The 8,505-nt window shown below is 42.1% G+C and overlaps 1 long non-coding RNA gene across 1 annotated transcript; it reads right to left on the bottom strand.

The window, feature by feature from the left end:
• Positions 1-223: 223 nt before the first annotated feature.
• On the bottom strand, positions 224-1,640 carry LOC116070605. Its single transcript, XR_004110471.1, has 2 exons — positions 1,542-1,640; positions 224-410 (listed from the first exon to the last, which is right to left on the bottom strand). It is a non-coding gene; the product is annotated as an uncharacterized LOC116070605 (long non-coding RNA).
• Positions 1,641-8,505: the final 6,865 nt, after the last annotated feature.

Genomic DNA, 8,505 nt, shown 5'->3' with positions numbered 1-8,505 from the left:
TGCCTGGCACGGCTCTCCACGGAACAGTCACTGCCTGGCACGGCTCTCCACGGAACAGTCACTGCCTGACACGGCTCTCCACAGAACAGTAACTGCTTTATACATACTGCCCGAGCTGTTTACTCTTAGTCATCTTTGTGCACTCAGGACCGTAGGAGGTCATACCCCTGTGTCTGGTGTCATCTCTTACAAAGGATAAATAAATGCAACCGATAAGACATAGCCCAGAGAAAAAGGAAACATACTGTGAAGATTAAAAGAGGAAATAAAGAAAAGATGCTCCTTCGGCCTTGGCATTTCAGTGATGATCCTCTTCCTCCTCTGAGTTTGGACTCTCCTACTCTGTACAGTTGATGTTTTACTTGACACTCTTGCTTCCAGGATAACCAGATCCCTTCGTTGCGGTTGGCCTTTGAACAAGAATGTGATAGTTATGTTCTGAAACTGCATAGGAATCAGGAGAGAATGTTCTCACCTCTCACCATGCTCAGTGAGAAGAATGTAACCTTGCTCACACCATCATGTACAGCTTGGGCTTGGGGATGGCTCTTTCTCAGTCCCTACTGTCCAGGTTAGTTTTTGTTTATATAAGATAATGACCTGGGAAGAAGAAACTTCAACTGAGGAACTGCCACCATCAGATTGGCTTGTGGACACATTGGTGGGACATTTTCTTGATCCATGGTGGCTATAGGAGGGCCCAGCCACTGTGGGCAGTGCCAACCTTGGGCAGGTAGTCCTGGATTATAGAACAAAGCCGTGTAGAGTGAGCAGTGTTTCTCTGTGGTTTCTGCTTCAGTTCCTGCGTTGGCTTCCCTAATGATAAAGTATAAGTGCAAATAAGCCCGTTCTCCCCAGGGTTGATTTTTGGCCAATGTTTTATCAGAACAACAGAAAGAGTATCACCTACCCTAGGTGGATCTCAGCCTTGCCTCTTTTCAAAGCTATTTGGATTCAAGAAGCCATAGATACTACACACCAAGACCTATTTCTCCTCTCATTTGTGACACAGAGCTTCAACATTGTACTAAGGCCACACAATTCATGCAATTCAGAGCAGGTCTTAATTGTCACAGAGGTCTGACATGGGGCATGAGCTGGGTGGACAGGAAAGGGGCCTAGAAAAGAGAGAGTGTCCCAAAGCTCTCAGCTTCATGGACACCACTCTGCTGCTGCCTTGCTGGGCTCCTCCTGTGTATAGCTATCTCTCTCACTGGGTTTTTGGCTTGCATCTGATCCTTACATACTCCTGACCTAGATGCAATTCAGTTCACAATAAACTATTTGCACATACAAGCTTTGTGTTTCGTTTGACCCCAGGCCATTCAGGACCATAGAGTCTATAGCTTTATCTTTCTTCTGGACTGCCCAGCTCAGCAGCCTTGGGTCATATGTGTAAAAGAACTCTTCCACCGCAGTGCAGATGAAGACAGAGAAGTGTGTCCTATGACTCTTCAGGACTGGAGCTATTTAAGTATAAACATTGATCTGACTGCTCATTTAAAAAAAACAATTGACAGCAGAGCTTCCATGGAACCTACCTGGAGAGCTCTCCAAACTTTTCAAAATGCAACTAAGAAGCCATCCGATAAACGGTGTGTATCAGCTGACTTCGCTTTATGGACAGTTTAGTGAATTCAGTATTATTTCCAGATACCTATAGAGTAATAAAGAGAGTTAACCACAGGTCTCAGTCCTTAATATTCCTACAATACAGTGGTCCAGGAATGACTTACTTAAAAACATAAATAAATAAAACACATGCAGCAGTCCATGACCAGGGCTTATGGTGATGGTACCAGGCCTAAGGCCATAGCAAAGCTCCCTTCTACGTGAAAGTCCAGTCTTACCGGGCCCTACTTACAATGCCTAGGCATCCCTTGTGAGCAACTAGCTATGACTTGACCTCAGGAAAGACTCTAGCCATGTCTCCCCTAACTAGATTCACTCTGCTCTTTCTGGAAGGCCCACCGTGAACACTAAGAGATGATGTTACAGAGGAGAATCCCAAAGGATGCCCTTGGCCTCACACTATTTCATTTTCACTGGTCACAATGAAAGCAATCACATTGGACCTGCTGCTGTGTTTGTGTTGCTTTGCAAATGGGGAAGCTTCGGAACAAAGGCTTGCCAAAGGGTCTTGCCCAGGAATGCACCACAGAATCAAGACTCGAGAGCATTTGTTCCTCTTCGCTCTCTCAGCAGTCTCCATACAAGGCAGCTCTGGAAATCCCGCTGTGACCAAATCAACAGATAAGACATTCCTGTGGCTATGGGGGACCTCACCCCTTCACCCTTGCACCGACTTGATGGCTGGTCTTGTGTGCTGTGGCAGTACACCATGGCAGGGTGTCGGCCCAGTGTCTGTCAGAAGCATTTGATTTTCTCTTCAACCCAGTTCCTTCCCCAGATGAAGGGAGAGAGACAAGTATCTGTGATGTTTCTCTTTGGATTAATTTCTGAGGTGACTTTGATTTGACATTAAGCTAATGTGAAGCTTCTTGACCAGAATCCATTGGGTTTTGTATTGGATAGCTTGTATTCCCAAACCCATCCCTGAATTCTCTTCCCTCAATGATCTTGACCACTCGCAGGTGAGGTCCTGATGGATGCGTGTTGCTTCTGACTGCATCCTTCTTTGTTTCTCCACTCTCCTGCTGGAGATTCTGCAGGTACAGTGGGGGCTGAAGGCTGTCCCCATGTGGTGTTCTTCTTCACTGCCAGCTTGACTAGATGTTGAATCACCTATGGGACACATTTCTAAGCAAGAGGTCTTTGAGGGTGTGCCCTGAGAGGTTTAACTGAGGAGGGGAGATTCACCCTGAATGAGGCTGCTTCATGGACTGGGTTCCAGACTGAACAGAAAAGGGGATAAGGAGCAACCAACAGACCACTGTTGCTCCCTTTTCTGCATCCTGGTCTGTTTAGACACGCGCAAGCTCCTTCTGCTACAGGTGGGAGCTGAGCCCACCATCATGCCTTTCCCTCTGTGACTCACTCTATGTCTTGCTCTGTGACTCAAATTAACCTTTCCTCTATTAAGCTGTTTAACTGAAACCCCTGCCTACCAGTTTCCTGGCCCAGATGGAGTCTACCTTCCTGCTCCACTTAAGCTCAGTGGATGAAGAGTGGTCTCTCTGGTCTTTCAGTCTATTTGCGCTTGGAACAGCACCCGAACAAACACCTAGGGACCTCATAAACAACATGCTGAGCGAGTCCTAAACAGTCTCAGTATTAGAATCCACACATCTACCAAACACAGCACAATACAATGCTCCAGGCACAAGAAAGCGAGGTCAAGATGTCCTCTTAATCGGAATCTTAATTGGAACCCCTTTGCTGAGTAAAGTGCTGGCTGAGGTAGAATCCTTTGAGGTCACATGAGGAATTTCAACTTCAGCTGGCAGATAAGTCTTCTGAGATCTCAGTTTGGGGACCTTTGGGCTTGTTACTCCTTTGCACACCCACAAATCCTGGTTTCCTCTTTTTCATAGATTGGTGTTTTTCAGATGAATTAGTTGTGGGCTTTTGAGGGGTGCGGGGGATAGTCCGTTTTCAGATGCCTTTGAGTTAGTGTCTGACAGAGCTGAGCTTTCTCTGAGTTCTAAGGACCTTTCCTCCATATCCTTACATAATAAGTGACTGAGGTTAAGAAGCTGAAGCATGTGAATACATGCAGAACATGAATTTCCGGGCAGGAGAGTACAACTTCCTGCACCCCACACGCCACCAAGCCCCAGCAAAATCCCTTCCCCAAAGCACACGGCATGCAAGACCATGCCTCCACTATCAGCCTCCTGCTTCTCTGACGTATGTACTCAGATACCTAGCTTGAGAAGCCTTTGTCTGGTGATTATGGGATCAACTGTGGCCTGCAGCAAAGGTAAGCCTCTAAACAAAGGTTCTGCATTGTTTTTACAGGCCGGAAAATAAAATACAAAGCATATTATCAGTTAATGGGCACTTTCAGTTCAGGGCTCCAGCAGTTTGGTTATCAGTAAGGATTTCCTCTCACAAGGAGGAAATGAAATCCAGGTTGTCACCCTGCACTTTTTCACAGGCCCTGCTTCCCAGTGCAGTTGCTATGGCAATGAGATGGTGCTTCCCAGTGCAGTTGCTATGACAATGAGATGGTGCGTCCCAGTGCAGTTGCTATGACAATGAGATGGTGCGTCCCAGTGCAGTTGCTATGGCAATGAGATGATGCTTCCCAGTGCAGTTGCTATGGCAATGAGATGGTGCTTCCCAGTGCAGTTGCTATGGCAATGAGATGATGCTTCCCAGTGCAGTTGCTGAGACAATGAGATGATCACAAGAGAGCAAGGGAGATGGTTGCCTGTACTTTCTCTTTTCTGTTCCTCTCTGCTAGAATGACAGAAGGAACTGGGGAAGAGATGCTACCAAGTTTTTTGGGTTTTTTGTTTGTTTGTTTGGGTTTTTGTTTGTTTGTTTGTTTTGGGTTTTTGGTTTGTTGAGACAGGGTTTCTCTATGAAGTCCTGCTGTCCTGGAATTCACTCTATAGACCAGGCTGGCCTCGAACTCAGAAATCTGCCTGCCTCTGCCTCCCAAGTGCTGGGATTAAAAGCCTGCACCACCACTGCCCGGCTTTTGTTTTGTTTTGTTTTGTTTTGTTGGTTGGTTTTTGTTTTTTGCCCAGTTTTTAAAGCATCTCATATGTAGTGGGTGTGGGATTATGTGCTTAGTATGTGTGTTCTGCTAGAGTTGTTATATGTTCTTGAGTTTTGTATTATATAACTTACCTACCAAAGGGTCTGTTAAAACAAAACTGCTTGGCTCAGTAATTTTTCATAACAAAGTGACACATATACCCCTTCCATTGTTATCTCTTATTTCTCCTTCAAAGGAAAGACTATCTGAATGTAAATACATAAACAAACAAGCAAGCAAACAAACAAAATAAAAACACCAGCTGGCTTTTTCTGCAGTTTTAGTACCTATGCATAGTCCCTAACCACTAGGGTGTCACTTTAATGTTCTGACACTTGTGTGGATACATTTCTTCTATTTGTGTCTTGCATAGTGTTAGGTTTGTAAGCTATACTCATGTTGTCATTTTTGACTAATTTTCCTGTTCATTTTGTTAGGCTCCATAATATGGAGGAAGCCCAATTTTCTTATTCAATTATCAGAACTCTGGGTTGTTTCTAGTTAGATGTTCTCATCAATAATTCTATAATGAATGTTCTTATGCATGTCTTTCTGTGTCCACATCACATTTTGGCGGGTCTATGCCTAGAAGAGAACTTTCTGGATCATGATGTACTGTGTGGTAAACAATGCTAACCGATGTTCCTACACAATTTTATGGATTCTCTTTTTCCATGGCCCCACAATGCTTAGTTTTCTCAGTCTTACACACTCCCATTGTGATGGTGTGTGGTGCTAATCAGTCTTACACACTCCCATTGTGACGGTGTGTGGTACTAATCAGTCTTACACACTCCCATTGTGATGGTGTATGGTGCTAATCAGTCTTACACACTCCCATTGTGATGGTGTATGGTGCTAATGCAGTCTTTCTCTGCCCTCAGCACAGTCTTTAATGTGACAATCCCAGTTTTCCTAGTTTTGACTGATCTGTACCTCTTTGCCATGTAGTTTGGATTCAAACAGATGATGTACATACTGCAGAATGTCTCGCATTCTGTGGACTATGTTGTCACTCTCATGGAATCTTAGGCAAGCAGAATCTACTTATCTTCATGTGGTCCAGCTTCTCCATTTCATCTTAGTGAGTGTGGCATTCGAGTCTTGTGAACATGCTTCCTTTAGACCAAGTTATAATGCTATTCTCTATCAAGGTCTTCTGGATGATCCACTACTAACCTCATTCATTCATACTTATAACTCAGTCGGTCCATAAGTTTGTTCTTAGCATTTAAAGTAGGTTTTAAATTTCTCGTTATGTTCAATATGGATGTCCAAGATGCCTCACTTAAAACATCTGATGAAAAGTCATCTTTTCCCCTTACCCCACAGTGACACTTCACAATAAATGCAGCCTCCCAATGGACTGCCCTTCTGTTCCATTGGCCTGATTGTCTATCCTTGCCCCAATCCCATAACCTTAATTATTGTGGCTTTATAATTGATGTTCATGGCTGTCAGAGTAAGACTTTCCACTTTGTCCTTATTTAAAACTCTCAGATAGGGTTGGCGAGGTGGCTCAGTGGTTAAGAGCACTGACTGCTCTTCCGAAGGTCCTGAGTTCAAATCCCAGCAACCACATAGTGGCTCACAACCATATGTAATGGGATCTGACGCCCTCTTCTGGAGTGGCTGAAGACAGCTACAGTGTAGTTACTTATTATTTATTTATATAACAAATAAATAAATCTTAAAAAAAATAAAAGTCTCAAATATCCTTAGTTAACCATTTGCATTGCCATACAAGCGCTAGAATTAGATGTCAATATATACACAAAAATATACACACACATATATACACATACACACATATGTACACAAAAATACACACATGTGTACACACACATATATGTACACACATGCATATACAAATATACATACACACATACACATATACAAACACAAATACACATACACATTCATGTAAAAATAATATACACACAAATACACATACACACATATATATACACACACAAATGCACATGTATACCCTGGGGGGGGGCAGGTGTACAAACCCTCTTGTAACTTTTTGAATCATTCCATTTAGCTCTATAAATCAATTTGGGAAATTATATTCTTACATTTAATTTTACTTTCCATTATAACTTTTTTAAATTCTCAAAAATACTTTGAAACTCTCTAATAATTACTTTATACCCTTACATAAGGTAAATTTCTGTGAATTTGCCTGTGTGCTTAGAAAACTGTTCTAGCCTGAAGTCGGTAAGCATGTTTTATATGTGTCTGTTAGGTCTAGGGTGTGGATTGTGTTGAGGAAATCCATATGGTGAGTGACTTTTGTCTGTTTGCTGTATAATTTACTATGAGTAAAGTTTTTCATAAAACATACCAGGTATGGCATTAGTTTGGGTTTTCTATCAGTTATGACCAATGTATTTCAAATGTATTTTAATAGTGTATATGAAACTAGAAGCATCACATCTTCCTGGTAAATTCAACTTTGTTGTGATGAAGTGAGTCTCTCTTGATTTGTGATAGTGACTTCGAACTGTATTTATTCTGAGTATGCATCATAAGATAGATAGATAGATAGAAACACATATTACTACAGTTGAGCAAAAAAGTAGCCCCACTCACTCATCATAATCCATAATTACTGTGTGTGCACACATGTGCATATGTAACAAGAGTAATCACAGTATGTCCACTTGGTACATTTCCAGTATATAATACAGTGTGATTAACTCTGACCCTCATGTCCAGATCACTGACTTCCTCATCCTATACAACTGCAAGTTTGTGCTTTTTAACCTACTCCTGTTGCCCTTTATTTCTTCTGTTTTGTCATTCATGTATTATTATTTTGTATGCCTGGCTTTAAATTATGTCCTAGTAATTATATGGGGAAAATTGCTTCTAGACCAGTGGTTCTCCACCTTCCTAATGCTGTGACCCTTTAATACAGTTTCTTGTGTTACGGTGACCTCCAGCCATAAAATTATTTTTGGTGCTATTTCATAACTGTAATTTTGCTACTGCTATAAATATTTGTTTTCTGATGGTCTTAGGTGACCCTGTGAAGGGGTCAGTCAATCCCCAAAGGGGTCTCAACTCCTAGCATTAGGTTAGGAACCATTGTTCTAGAAGACTATTCTTCATTTAAAGAGGGTTTACATATCCCTTGGCTAGACAGTTGGGATGACTATCATTCCAGGAAGCTTTGTGCATGGAACTGTGTTCCATCATAAGCAATGCCTCCGCGTCTTCTCAGGCCCAGATGATAATCTTGTTCCGTCATAAGCAATGCCTCCGTGTCTTCTCAGGCCCAGACGATAATCTAGTCTTTAGTTCTAGCTCCAACTTCTTATGACTTGCTAAATCCCCCAGAGTTGAGCGGGCTGCATTTCAGCTTATTTCTTCGAGTTTCCAAATTGGCTCTGTAAAATTCCTCATTCTCTTGTTGTCCCTCAACAGAGAGATAGTCCAATGATCAGGAAAATACTCTGAAATATCTAGTTTGTTTGTTTGCTTGTCTCGTATGTTGGGTAAAGACCAATTATTCATTTGACAAGTTCTTTTTTTTCCTTTCTATTTTACACACAAGTGCTTTTGGCCAAGATTTAAAAAAAAAAAAAATTTAAAGTCGAACAAGAACTAGACATTGTCAGCTACAAAAATCAAAATAATACTCAGTTTGTGAGTTCCTTAAAGATGTCCTTCGTATCCTCAGCACAAAGTTCAAGAAGTACCTGTTGAGTCAAACAATGGGTAGGCCAAAGGATGAAACATACAGAAGGGGTAAAGACCATTTCTGTACATTCACTGTCAGACTTCCCTTTTCATAATAAAAATTTCGAGAGGCATCAGTATAGCCC

This window comes from Mastomys coucha, unplaced genomic scaffold (genome assembly GCF_008632895.1).
Source record: "Mastomys coucha isolate ucsf_1 unplaced genomic scaffold, UCSF_Mcou_1 pScaffold1, whole genome shotgun sequence".
NCBI lineage: Eukaryota > Metazoa > Chordata > Mammalia > Rodentia > Muridae > Mastomys > Mastomys coucha.
Note: the sequence above shows the minus strand (reverse complement) of the source record. Positions and strands in the feature narration are given on the sequence as shown.